This window comes from Bubalus kerabau, chromosome 1 (genome assembly GCF_029407905.1).
Source record: "Bubalus kerabau isolate K-KA32 ecotype Philippines breed swamp buffalo chromosome 1, PCC_UOA_SB_1v2, whole genome shotgun sequence".
NCBI lineage: Eukaryota > Metazoa > Chordata > Mammalia > Artiodactyla > Bovidae > Bubalus > Bubalus kerabau.
In genome coordinates this window covers 114,330,369-114,342,764 of record NC_073624.1, presented here as the reverse complement: position 1 = coordinate 114,342,764, position 12,396 = coordinate 114,330,369, and the positions used below count along the sequence as shown (strand labels likewise).

The following is a 12,396-nucleotide window of genomic DNA, read 5'->3' as shown; positions in this document are numbered from 1 at the left end:
AGGTGTGTTCTTTTATTCTGCTGGACACTCTACTGTCCTTCTAGGTCACATCCATAAGGCCTTGGCTTTCATAATTCTGAAAGAAACTAGCTAGCTGTTTTACTGAGTAAGAGTAGTTTGCTGCTTAAAAATAATTCTGGTATCTTCCCGAGGCATCTAACTCAAACCCTTGGTAGGTTTAAAAAGAACAACTTTTCATCCAGCTTCATAATAATAACCATTACCATTCACTAAGACATAAAATACTCATAATTATTGTTTATTGAGCTCTTCCATCATGCTGTGAAACTTGGCCATCGTATGTGTTTTACACTTTACATATTTTGAATCATTTAGTTCTCAAAATAACTCCGTTATTATTCCATTTTACAATATAGTGATTGTGAGAAGAGGCTGTGTTTTTAAAATCATGTGTATCCCCACAAATCTACCAGATGAAAGCTCTAATATCCCAAGATTTCAAAAGTAAGGAGACCCCATATATGGAATTTGATAACTTTCCAGCTAAATGGGAGAACAAGGTGTTTCTGGGTACAGAATCTCCCAAATTAATCACAAATTAATATAAAAACATAGAGAAAATTCTTTTGAAGAAAGATGTGCACTCTTATGATATTATTTGTTGTGATAGCTAGAATAATGTCCCCACCCCCTTACCCAGGTATCTACCTCCTAATTCCAGGAACCTATGAATGCATTGGATTACATGGCAAAGGGAAATCAAGATTATAGATGGAGTTACAGTCGCTAATCAACTGACCTAAAAATAGGGAGATTATCCTCGATTATTCCATGGGCCAGTGTCATTACAAGGGTCTTCTAAATGTGGTAGAGGGAGAGAGAAGAGTCAGAGTCAAGGTGTTTCCATGTAAACAAGACTTGACTGGCCATTATTGGCTTTGAAGGTGGGAGGAGGACTTGAGCCAAGGAATACAGGTGGCCTCAACAAAGTGGAAAAGGTGAGACAACAGAATTTTTCTAAAGCCTCCAGAAAGGAAGATCACCCTGCTGACACCTTTATTTAGCCTTATAAGACACACTTTTACACTTCTGATTTCTAGAAATAGAAGATAATTCATTTGTATTGCTTTAAGCTATTAAATTTGTGGTAATTTGTTACAACAGCAATAGGGAACCAATATATCTGTTTTAACTTTTTATTATCCTATTCCACTGTTCCCAGCTTGAAAATTATGCTTGATTGATGTATCAGTTGACACAGGACATTGAGACCGCTTCAGGTTTCCTTCCGCTTGACTTCCAAGTAGCAGAACTCATATTTTTGTTTCTTCTTGAGACGTACAAATTTCAACATCCATTTTGTTTATCATTTAAAGACAACGAGTCATCTTTGGAATTTAGGCTTCCATAATTTATTTCAGTCAAAGATAAAGTATAGCAACAAAATGTTCTTTAGATAGCATGAAGCCTGGAGGAGGTGAAGCACAATGAAACACAAAAACTGAGAGTATTTTTTTTTTATGTGGACATTTTCTAGGTAAAGGACATGGGCTGGGAGTATAGTGAAGGCAGCCACATGCAACAACATGGTTGAACAAGCAGATGCTGAAATTGGAAGATTACTGGGACAGACAATGTAACTAGGACAGGAAGTGAGAGATGGGATTGGATAGGATCATGACCTAGATTGAAAGGGGTGCGAATATCCTTCTAGGAAATTTGGATTTTATCTTAGAGGTTATGGGGGATTTAGGGGAACATTTAATCAAAAAATTCAACTATGAACTTGATCATAGCTGAGTTTGGAAAGTGAACGGTGGAGGCAGGGCAGTGAATGGAATTATGATGCAAGTCTGCTGCTGCTGCTGCTAAGTCGCTTCAGTCATGTCCGACTCTGTGTGACCCCATAGACGGCAGCCCACCAGGCTCCCCCATCCCTGGGATTCTCCAACCAAGAGCACTGGAGTGGAATGCCATCGCCTTCTCCGATGATGCAAGTCTAGAGATAGGGAAATGAATCAAGAGGTCTTTTGCTGCCCCTAGAGGATAACAGTAGTTACAACATATGGTGGTGGCCCTGGGGGTAGAAAGAAGTAGAGATTTGAATGATATCAAGACAGAATCAGTAGTACCTGGTGACTAAATGTGGACTGTGAGAATGCAAAAGAAATTATGTTGATGCCATCGACAACAAGATGTAAGTATGATCACCAATCTGGAGAATATAGAAGATTTGAGATAAGATGTCATGTTTGGTTTGGGTTGAGTCTGAGTTGCTCTGGTTCACGGTGTTAGAAATGTGAATCACTATCATTTTCTCCTGGATTTGTACTCAGTGTTCCTGTTGAGTAGCCTGTTGAGTTTTTAGGACCTAATTCTGGCAAGTTGGTAACTGATCAGTCCTCCTTTGGCATGTGTTGTCCCAGCCTCTGCAAGAAATCTGTGATCACGTGCAGAGACATCTTTCATTATTTTAAGTCCACTTTTGTTTGACTTGTTTGCAAATTAACAAAATAATTTAACTTTGGAACGTCAGAAAGACATAGTGGGAAACCACATAGAGACTTGATATTTAATAAAGAAGTAGCGGTACAGAGAAAGCTTAAGAAATAACAAACTGATACAGCTGAAGCAAGTAAAACAGACAACGACATGACAAGACCTCTAAGAGGTCAATATGACATTTGAGACAATCGGTGAAAAGGTTTTCTTGACTGCTTCAATACTTTGCTTCAGCCATAACAAAGATCTGTGAATGACATAATAATGTCAAATAAATGACAATGGAAGCTGTTGATCTCAGTCCACTCTTCTGTTTATTGAGCTGAATGGTGCACCTCACAAAGTAAAAATAAATTGCTATTGGACTTGTTCTAGTATTAAAGGCTTGTTTATATTTATTGAGGATTATCTATTAATGTCTAGTACTGTGCTGAATGTGATGGGGAAGGTAAGGAAAATATAATATGGGATCCCTATCCCCAAGGAGCTTACATACGTCTCTTAGGAGACACTAGATTAACAAGTAGAAGAAACCATGAAAGTTATTTTAAAAGACTAAATAAAATCAATTATCTATGTTTCATGTATAAATAATTCAATAGATGCTAGCTAAATTCACCTCTAGTATTTTGTTTTATTATTATGACAGTTCTAGAGAGCAAAATATTATTTACTCTATGGAAATGGTATAACTCCTTGAAAATATATTTCCTCTATGTTACTCGGAAGTTTGTAAAGAGGAAAGATTATGCACTGTTTAGCTAACCAACCAACGTATCAAAAAGGTACATCTACTAATTACTGATTGTGACATTTCTAGTGTGTAACTTTTGTGTAATTCATAAATAGCCTTTATAAATGAGAGCATATGATTAAGCCAATGTGATATGAATTGAGGTTTGGGACCTTTGAAAATCTGCCTTTATAAATAGCCACAGAAGAGTGACTTCCTGCAAGGGCAAAGGATGGATATTTTAAAAAGTCTAGGAGAGCCTGTCTAACATGTTAAGTCTGTGCTCTGCAGAGCAAATCCCTTGCTTGCCTTAAAAAAGATTGATTTTTGATGTAAAGGCACATTTAATCAGACCTTTGGAAGTCTGAAAAGTGTCTGTAAGGGTTTGCTTCTCAGTGGATTGGAAATCTATTAGTATATAGCCAAGAGGTCCTGAATAGCAGAAATAAGATTTTTCAAGAGTTCTGAGGCAAAATTTGTTGAGACATACCAAAGTACTGCATTTCTAAAAGCACAGCACTGAAGCTCTTCGAACAGAAATAAGACTAACAGAATACATCCTCATAAGTATATTGCTGTGGCCATGCTTCCTTTAGGTTGTAGTAAAAGTTAACCAAACTTGCAGACACTTAAAAAAAAAATCTGGGAACTTATAAAAAATATTACCCACTAGGAAATATTTTCATGGCATTGTCCATAATATTTAATGATTCTGGCTTCTTCCAAATCCATTATGGAACAAAGTATATATTTTATTGTCTGTCAGCTAAGTTGTATTTTGTACACATATAAGCTGTGTTCATAATGATGCTTTACCAGCCCACAAGACAGAGTAATGCCTTTTGTATCTTCTTTCATTTGGTTTAATACTGTTAATTTCTAAGTATCATCCCTGTTTTTTAGTTTGACTCCCTTTCCATCAGTTTTCCACTCTGTCATCATGATAAACTTTTTAAAACCTGAACGAAATCGTGTTACCCATTGCTTCAAATCCTTCCATCATCATTGTTACCAGCAGGATAAAAGCCAACACCAGAAGCAATGACGTGACTGGGGCAAATTACCTGCACAAGCAGTCAGTGTATGCACACCAGCTGGCCTCCACACTAGACCCCGAACACAGAAGGAGTGTGTAACCATCAAAGGGAGATAGCAATTGGGAGATGACAGTCTCGAAGGTGCGTTTTTTTATGCCAAGAGTCCAGATTAAGCAGATTCTGCCCATAAATAATATTTTGCTCAGTTTGTTATTTTTATATCACATATAATTGAAATATAAGTTATACTCAAATGCAATAGGAGTTGTTTCCTTACTATAATACTATACAAAGAACTGTTAAAAAGGAGATAAAAAGAAAGATAAGAAATGATGCATAAGATATTTCTTCAGTTACCTTTTTGTTAACATACTCTGATCTCTTCTCGTTTCTATCTTGGTGTGGGCTTAAAAAAATGTGCACAAGGTGAAAGTTGCGAGTTGCATTTTATTTGTGGCAAAAGGAGAACTATAAGTCAGGAGACAGCATTTCAATCAGAGAATCCTCTGAGAATCCGCCCCAAAGAGGTAGGGGGGACGGTCAGTATACATGTGACTTTAGTGGAGGGACAGTCCATGCAATCAAAAACATATATATCTATCTATATATTTTTATTTTTCAGAAAGTTTCTGCTAGTCACATGGAGTAGTCATCCCCAGGATGGATTTTAGTGCTTTTTCTAGATATGAGGAAATACAAGAATTGGGTTCATAAAATTGGCTCCTGAAAATACCTAACTACCTGAAGACCTGTTCTGCCAGTTTTTCCCAGAGCACGGAGTGCCTCATTTTTGCTCTCCGCCCTGATACCTTTTCAGAGTGTGTTGGAAGAGCCAGCAGTCGTGGCAGCACGTGGTTTAATCCTTGTAGAGGTAGACGCTGAGTGCCAGTTTGTACTTGACACTGGATATTAACAAAAGTGCTGCTGCTGCTAACTCGCTTCAGTCGTGTCCGATTCTGTGCGACCCCATAGACGGCAGCCCACTAGGCTCCTCTGTCCCTGGGATTCTCCAGGCAAGAACACTGGAGTGGGCTGCCATTTCCTTCTCCAATGTATGAAAACGAAAAATGAAAGGGAAGTCGTTCACTAGTGTCTGACTCTTAGCGACCCCATGGACTGCAGCCTACCAGGCTCCTCCGTCCATGGGATTTTCCAGGCAAGAGTACTGGAGAGGGGTGCCATTGCCTTCTCCACAAAAGTGCTACAAGTCACAAGTCGATATGTTTTTCTTCTCATTTTCTCAGTTTTTATCTCCGGAACTAGCATTTCTTTGTACTTAGTTTTTCCTGTTGACGTCTAATTTCCTCTGTGCTAACTCCTTCCTTCCCAAACTTGGGGTCCACATTCTTCCATAAATGTGTAATTGCTTGTCATTACTCTCCACAGATATTACTGGCTCAAGTTTCTCTCTTCTCAAAATCACTAAACCTCACATTTTCAATAAAATAGTTCAATATTCTCAAGGGAGAACCTAACATTTATGCACTCTCTATATATATCACTTTCTTTGCTACTTTGAAGTTACTTACCTACTTCCCAGAGAACGTTTTAATTCTTCTTTCCACACTGATTTCAATGTTTGTTTCATAGTTATTTATTCTATCCTGTTTCTGACTTTGTATCTGAGACTGCTAATTGTCTCCCAATTATGCAGACTCCCAATATGCAGTCTTTATTTCTTCTTTTTAATAAAGAGCTGCATTAGGTTTACTGGAACAGAGTCAGCCAGCCAGGGATATATATTTCAACCGTTCTTGCATCTGGGCAGCGGGCTGTGAGAATAGGAGCTGCACCACTTGCAGATCAGCTGCCATAAGCTTGTCTTTTGCTTCTTGCAAACTGATTCATGAACCCAATGGACAGAGGGTTTGGACTACTTGGAAAAGGAAAACAGCCTCGGGGATGGTAGAGGAATAAAATAGAGAGAACCTGAATTTCTGTATTATTTTGTAGGGTTAAGTTCCCACCAATACTCACCTATAACTTAGGGAGCAGAATACTTATTTGAGTGAGTGTATTTGGGGGGGTTGTTGTAAAAACAGCTTACCCAGCACCAACTTAACTGACAAAGTATCTTGATAACACTTCTAAAATCCTCGAGAATCTCTTCCTTCTATTCAAAGACTACCATATCTTTTTTCCATCTTAGCCATGCCCATATATTTTAATAACATCTGTATACCAAGAAGTGTAATTTCAAAATCCCCTCTTGAGTTGTGATTTATGGTCCTTAAGTGTTACATACTTTAATTCTCTTCTTAGCACCATAATTCTAGACTGACTTGTCTCCTTTATCTGCCTGGATGCCTATTTAGGAGTATCAAGAGACAGAATAGTCAAGGGAGAAAAACTAAGCATCTGTTTGAAAAAAGAAGGGAAGGTATTTACCAATATCACATGCTGCTGAGAAGTCAGGTAAAATGAAACCTATCAGACAAAGGTTGTAATTGGATGTAGAAAGTTCAGAAATGTGGTGAGTTTAGTAGCTGGATTACTTTGAGAAATAAGTAGACACAGATGATGTTATTAATTCTAGAATTCTATAAATGTAAGGGAAAAGCAAGCAAAATTTAATAAATCTTACTCTGTATCACATTTCAGAGACTTTCCTTACTCTTTAACTCCACTTTTGCTTCCCCTGTTCTTCCCCCAACACTTATTTTTACCCCATGCCTTGTCTCCCAGCTTATTCAGAAGATTGAAATGGTTTGACTAATCAGATTCCACTTCCTTCAGTTCAGAACAGTCTCCATGTACATGTTGACTGGAAAACATGCACAAAGTAAAAGTTCAGAGTTATGGTTTATTTGGTGGACATTCTTACGACGTCAAGTCTGGAAGGCAGCATCTCCAGTAACCCACAGAAAACTGCTCCAAGGAGGTGAGGGGGGAGCTAGGATATAGTTTTGCAATAAAGGGCAGGTGGTTGGAAGGTGTAAAGATTATTGTTAATAGAAGAAAGCTAGATATCTCAAGGAATTTAATGCTTTTCCTTGTATGGGAAGATGGAAGAGTCGGGGGCTCAATGAAATAATTCCTTTGATATGCACCTCAGCTACGTGGGGCCTGTGTATCCTGCATTTTCACATCCTGAGTTTTCTCAGGCTGCTCCCTTGGGTCTGGCTGCAGTCTAATGACTGCTATATGGCAGGTATCTTTTGTTTCCTTCCTGAGTTCCCTTAGGGCTCACCATCAGGAGGCTGGGATTGCTGATGACTGGGGCATCTTCTGTTTCCTGGTATGGCCGGCAGTATTTTATTTCTCACATGTATAATCTCACTGTTGTTTCCTTGCTTCAAGCAAGCCTCCCTCCCTTGTTGATGCTACAGTCTGCAACCATACACATGATTTGTCTTAGGCCACATCCTCAAAACTTTCAGCAACTGCTATCCGTTTTTCCATCCCCAGGCATTCCTTCTATAATGACCACCCTCTCTTTGCCTGTAGTAACAAATTCATGTCTCTTCACCCTCAGTAAGATTCATCCCTCAACCTCAGCTGCTTTCAGATGGCTTTCCAGTCCTTTCTTTAGTTATCAAACTTGTTGCAAGAAGAACTTTGGCTTGGCACTTCCTTTTTCTCTCACCATGCCAGAGTACCGTGTGATCTGACATCTTTCCTCGTGTTCTGTCTCAAAATTCACAGTGATCTCCTAATCATCTTTATGTCATTATCTGACTTAGCCATTCTGCATGCTTCTTTCTTTTAGCCTTTTTGTCCAAATTTTTAAAAATTTAATTTCTTTGTTGATAGGGATAGTATCTACTTTCTATAAAAAATTTTGCAATATGCAAAATTGACACATAATGTAAAAATATAACCAGATAGGGTTATTGTAAATTGTTTTGGTTTCCTTTGTAATCTCTTATCTGATCTATTTTAAAAGATGTTTCCATGGTTATAAATATTTTTACTGTTTTTTTGAAGATAAACATATATAAGCTCAATTCTACCAAGTACATGTTGACACTTTGCTCATTTTTATTTAATATTATAAATAATAATGTATATTAAATCTGCCAGTGGTGTGCTGTATCCATCAGTTACCCTTGAATTACTACAGATGCTATTTTATGCCTTGTTGCCATTTATTATGGGAAAAATATTCATCCCTATGGCCTTCATTTGTATTATTGCCTTCATTTATAAAATGTGACTTTGTGCATTTGAATCTTAAATTTTGCATTGTCTATTATTAATACTGGTACTTCTGTTGTTTTAAAATTCTGTTTGCTTATATAGATTTGCCCACAATTTTAATTCTGTTTGCTTACCATTTTCTATTATTTCCTTTCATCTACTCATTCATTAATTCCCTCAAATAATATTTTTTGTGTCAATGTTGTGCATTACACTAATGATATAATGGTGTATAAGATAGGCCCAGTGCATGCCTTCAGAGGGTTTATGGTCTAGTGGGTGATGTAAATAAGATGATTATAGTACAATTGATAAGCATAGTAATGGGGAAATTCTGATAAACAAATGATTATAGTACAATTCAGAAGAATAGTAATGGGGAAATTATGTGTATTTTGAACATATACAGTGTGCTTCTGAACTAGCACTGGAAGAGTAGGAAAAAGTGTCTAGCATGGGGACAAGGGGAAGAACTCAGAACAACAGGTAAGGAATAGGAAAGTAAACACCACACCATTCTTGATTAGCCTCTCAACTGTGTGAAGAAAGTTGAGTTTTATTCTAAGGACAAAGAGAAACAAACCATGAATCAAAGTCTTTATTCAAAGGAATGAAAAGATAAAAGGGGCACTTTAGAAAAGATAATTCTGAATTCCATATATATGCATTAGTATACTGGATGCTTGGGGCTGGTGCACTGGGACGACCCAGAGGGATGGTATGGGGAGGGGGGAGGGAGGAGGGTTCAGGATGGGGAACACATGTATACCTGTGGCGGATTCATTTTGATATTTGGCAAAACTAATACAATTATGTAAAGTTTAAAAATAAAATAAAATTAAAAAAAAAGAAATAAAAACTCAAAAAAAAAAAAAAAAAGAAAAGATAATTCTGGTCGCATTATGGAGAAGGCTTGGGGAAATACAAGTTCAGATGCTAGGAAAACTGTAAGAGGTTATTCAGATTATCTAGAAGTAATTAAGCCATTAGCTAGGTAGTAGCTTTGGGAGTGGAGAAAATTGAAACATTTGAGAGAAATTTAGGAGGGAGAATTTTTATCTAAATGAAGGTTTTATTAGTGGTTGAATATATGTGTCTGGAGCTTAGGCAAGAGACCTAAGCAGGAGACCAAAATTTGAGAGTCATCAGCATGTGTGGTAGACATTCACTGGAGCCTTGTGGTTAGATGGATAAGCACATCCAAGGAAAGTGCATAGAACAGAGGCCCTAAGACAAAATCTCAGAAAGTGGCAGCATTTAAGGATTTAAGGCAGGGAAACTCAAGCTGGCAAGTCCAGCTGGGGGATTCTTAGGGCTAAGAGAATGACCAGAGAACAAGTGGAGAATGTATGGTTTAAAACAAACAGCATATGATTTCTTTGTTTTGTTTTAATTCTACTCTTACTCATATTTATTTTTGAAATATCAAGTAATATTGTTTTTAAGAATAATAACAAGGAGTGAAATGTTTAGGCTATCCAAAGGAGTCTAGGTGGATTTTTAAGACGTGAGCCTCATAGCAACCTTGGCCAGAGGAGTTTGGAGTAAAAGGTCTAGGATTGAATGGTCAATAGGAGATGAAATATTTGAAGGCAAAGGTTGGCTGTGAAGAGAGGAGAGTGATATTGAGCAAATTAAAAGGGGAAGCAGGATTGAATCAGGGAGGTTTGTTCTTAAAATGGAAAACTAGAAAATGTGTAACTAGTGAAAAGGATTCAGGAGAAGGAAATAAAGTATGATCTAGAAAACAAGTCATTGCAAAAGAAGAAAAGGCATGTGAGCATTGTCTTCAGACAAAAGTTGTAACACCTCTTCTGTTGAAACTGGAGGCAAGGAAGAATGATTAAGTTATATGTAGGTTTCTGGATTTGGCCAAGTTTAGGATTACATTTTTTTTTTTTTTAAATTCTTACTGGTTTTATTTTTTTTTTAATTTTATTTTATTTTTAAATTTTACATAATTGTATTAGTTTTGCCAAATATCAAAATGAATCTGCCACAGGTATACATGTGTTCCCCATCCTGAACCCTCCTCCCTCCTCCCTCCCCATACCATCCCTCTGGGTCGTCCCAGTGTTTTATCTTAGAATTCTGCCTTTTTATAGAAAAATTTAAATAAATTTCACTGTTTTAAACCTATGATGTTTAATTAATTTTATTTAGATATGCATGTACATATATATCAGAGAAGGCAGTGGCACCCCACTCCAGTACTCTTGCCTGGAAAATCATGGATGGAGGAGCCTGGTAGGCTGTAGTCCATGGGGTCGCTAGGAGTCAGACACGACTGAGCGGCTTCACTTTCACTTTTCTCTTCCATGCATTGGAGAAGGAAATGGCAACCCACTCCAGTTCTTGCCTGGAGAATCCCAGAGATGGTGGAGCCTGGTGGGCTGCCATCTATGGGGTCGCACAGAGTTGGACACGACTGAAGCAACTTAGCAGTAGCAGTAGCAGGAGTACATATATATATGTATGTGCTTATATGCGTATGAATATATGTGTCTGTGTGAACATATATATTTATGAATGTGTGTGTTCATAAATGTATGCATGATTGTATATGAATGTGTTTGGTATAATGTACCCATTTTGTTTACATATGTGCATGTGTGTAGGTTGCAGGCAGCATAGTTTGAAAGTTAAGGGTAAACTCTGACAGGGACCATCTGCTTCTAATCCTGGCCTCACCGTCTACTAGCTGTTTGACCTTGGGCATGCTACCTCAGTTCCTCAAACTTTACTTTTCCATCTGTTATGATGAAGTAACAGTACTGTGTATTTCATATGGTAATTTTAAGGGCTAAATGAGATAAGCCACACAAACAGAAAGCAGAGCATGTAATAAAATACTGTCTGTTATAGTTATTTAAAATTTGTATGCTCTCCATATTTTACATTTTGTACTTTTGCTTCTTTTTATATATTTTTGTTTTGTGAAGACTCCATTGTTTTTTTATATTATGTACCTATTTTTGAAATTGGTATCTTATTTTTAATCAAATTTTAAAAATAATTTGCCCTCTCTCTCTCTGTCTTATTTTCCATGTTGAATGAAGACTCTTTAGTGTCTTGGAATATTTAAATATTTAAACTTCTGTTATCATCAAACTGTGCCTGGTTTTAGGTGACATATTCATCTTTAAAAATGTTAAAAATCTCTTTAAATAAAAACTGTGCATGCCTAATATTTTGCACACACATTTGCCACATTTTAAACTATTTCTACATTTTTTCTGTATGTTTAATTCTGTTCAATATCCATCACCAGACTTTTCTTCTACAGTTTACCATCCTTGAACTTGCTTGTTGCATTCATCAATCACCTATGAATCTTTTCAGAGAAACTTTTTAAAAATTGTTGTCTATTTTATAACACTCTATACAGGTATTATCTTCACATTTGAAGAGCAGCTAGCCAGAACGTGGAAATCATGGGTCTTAGTCTTTCCCTTCAGCCTCTAGGAATATTGTCCCCTCATGATTTGGTATTTGGTTTTGAAAGGAGCACTGGGCTGTCTTGTTTATTGCTTTTAGTGTGTTTGAAGCATTATTTATGCTTAGAGTTTGCCAGTGTCATCAGATTATTGTGTGTGTGTGTGTATGTGTGTTGTTTTTGTTATTCATTTGGTTGGAACATGACTAGTCTTTCAATCTCAAAACACAGATTTTTAGAAGCTGGATAATTTTTTTGGAATTTGTCTTTGATTACTGTTTAGTCTACTTTGCTTTCTCTTTGGAGATCTTTCTTACAGAGGTTGCGTCTGCATTTGCCCTGCCATTTTTCTCATTTTCTCTGTGTGTACCCTCTCTGCCCTTTTATACTCAGTTCCTCAGTTTATACTCAGTCCTGCCCTGGGCATCACTAATTCAATTTTCTGCAATGTCAGGTCTGCTAATTATTGACTCAGACTAAAATGTTTGTTTTTTTAATTCAATAAATGTGCTGTTTATCAACAGTTTTTCCTCATCTTTGTCATCTGTTTCTATTTCATAGGGGCAATGTTTCACCAATTTTTCTTT

At 37.1% G+C, this 12,396-nt stretch overlaps 1 long non-coding RNA gene across 1 annotated transcript in view; it reads left to right on the top strand.

Annotated features, from left to right (window-relative positions):
* LOC129656482 (uncharacterized) overlaps positions 1–4,363 on the top strand; it is a 113,395-nt gene extending 109,032 nt beyond the window's left edge. The window contains exon 3 of the long non-coding RNA XR_008716357.1: positions 4,215–4,363. This is a non-coding gene — a long non-coding RNA (uncharacterized LOC129656482). The remainder of the gene's footprint in view (positions 1–4,214) is intronic.
* The last annotated feature ends 8,033 nt before the right edge of the window (positions 4,364–12,396 follow it).